The sequence below is a fragment of the Canis lupus genome, chromosome 1, assembly GCF_048164855.1.
Source record: "Canis lupus baileyi chromosome 1, mCanLup2.hap1, whole genome shotgun sequence".
Lineage (NCBI taxonomy): Eukaryota > Metazoa > Chordata > Mammalia > Carnivora > Canidae > Canis > Canis lupus.
Window position 1 is genome coordinate 113,821,242 of NC_132838.1, and position 2,233 is coordinate 113,823,474.

Here is a 2,233-nt window from a genome sequence, read left to right on the forward strand (position 1 = left end):
ACTTCTTTCTCTGAACCTCAGTTTCCTCTTCTGTAGAATGGGGGCCAGAATCTGACTGTAGCATCCTCCGTCTGGGTTAGAGTGAGGGGTCAGCTCGTGCATGTCGGAGACCCTAGTTCAGCGCCTCGCACACTGCACACTTCATTATCGTGCTATTATTGTTGGTGTTGTACCGGTGATCGTGTTTGCGCTTGGCGTGGAAGCTCTGGGTGTGGGAGCGTGCAGTTGGAGGCCCGCCGATTTCGGTTCAAGTCCCAGCTCAGCTCCGTGGCAGTGGGCCTGTGCGGTAACCTCTCTGGACCTCATTTTCCTAATCTATACAATGAAGGTTCATAGTCCTATCATAGGGCCGCTGTGAGGATGCTGATGAAATGTGCATGTAAATAAATCCCTTAGCACAGGGCTTCGCACAGTATGGAGTAGGAGCTCAATGTATTGGGAACTATGAAAATCATGATTCTGAGAATTATTGGTGTAGCTGGGACTTCCAAGGAAGTAGAGGGTAGGAGGAAGCCCGGAGGCAGCAATAGGAAAGTCTTGGAATCTGGAATTGAGCAAATTGATATCCTGCCCCGTCCTATTTGACCAATTTTGCCGGATCTCATAGATTGTGATTTTTCTTTTTCTTTAAAACCATATGCATTTTAGGAACTCCTGGATGGCTCAGCGGTTGAGGGTCTGCCTTTGGCTCAGGGCCTGATCCTGGAGTCCGGGATGGAGTCTCGCATCAGGCTCCCCCGCAGGGAGCCTGCTTCTCCCTCTGCCTGTGTCTCTGCCTCTCTCTTCGCGTCTCTCATGAATAAATAAATAAAAATCTTTAAAAAGATACGCATTTTCCTCCAGGCAATTAATTTGAGAAGAAAATTTCATATTTGTGTACTAATGGAAAACTAGCACTGCTGGCCTCAAAAAGAAGGGAAACGTAACCTGAAATACAACAGAAGCAGAATAGTCTATTTACATTGTAGACAGAAGCTGAAAGAGAATTGAAAAGGGAATAACTTGTGCTTTGTGATTCCACAGTCCCACAGATCCTATCAAGTTATCTTGCACTCTATTCTTCGCTTACACTTTGCATGTGGCTACCTTTTCTCTGGCTTACTGAAGATTGATTGATTGATTGATTGATTTTAAAAGATTTTATTTATTCATGAGAGATAGAGAGAGAGGCAGAGACATAGGCTCCCTGTGGGGAGCCTGCTGTGGCATTCGATCCCAGGACCCCCCGGATCATGACCTGAGCCAAAGGCAAGCGCTCAACCACTGAGCCATCCAGGTGCCCCAAGACTGATTTATTTAATGCCTATGTACATAGCACTTATCACCTATCCAGCATTGTTTTAAAGACTTGATGTTTATGAATTCACGTCATCCCTCTAACCATTTTAAGAATAGCTATTCATAGCATTCTTGTTTTATAGTTGAGGGAAGTAAGATCTCGAAAGGTTAAGCCAAAGACTCAGAAATGGTAAAGTCAGGATTTCGATCCAAGCTTTTCAAGGGCTTAGCTAGGGAGTCTGATACATGGTAATCACTTGAATTTTAGGAACTATCATTGGCTATTATTATTAATGTTCCAATTTTCACTGTTCAGAAAGTCAGCGCTGGAGATGAGCTTTTAATGGAGGAGAGAGGCAATCGAGTCCAGCTGGGGGACTTCTGCCGCTGTAGGGAGAGGACACCAGTTCTCAAAGGCTTGTGGTAAGCATTAACTGACACCTTGCAAACACTGAGCACAGTGCCTGGCTTGTAGTAATCCCTCAGCCAGTGTGAGTCACAGCCATTGGACTGCCTTGAGTTCAAGTCCTGGCCCTACGGTTATTTGCTGTGTGACCTTGGACCTGCCACTTCCATTTGTAACATGGGGATCATTTTAACTTTTTTCCCTAGGTGGTTGTGAGGAGACACTGAGCTGTGTATACTCAATACCTGGCATGTAAACTTTGAACAAGAACTACTGAATGGGCATTGGAATCAGGAAGAACCTGTTTTCAAATCCCAGTAAAGTCACTTGGTAGATGTGGCATTTGACAAATGATGACTGTACCTCGATGAGTTGGTTTTTTTCATTGATTAAAATGGGGCTAATAATAGTCCTTCTTCATAAGGACATTGTGAGGTGTCAGCATGATGCCTGGCTCAGGTCCTGGTGCATAATCAGTGCTTGGTATGTGACATGTTGTCTTTCTGCCTGACGTATTGAAACCTCACCATGCCCTGCTCTTTGAGAGAT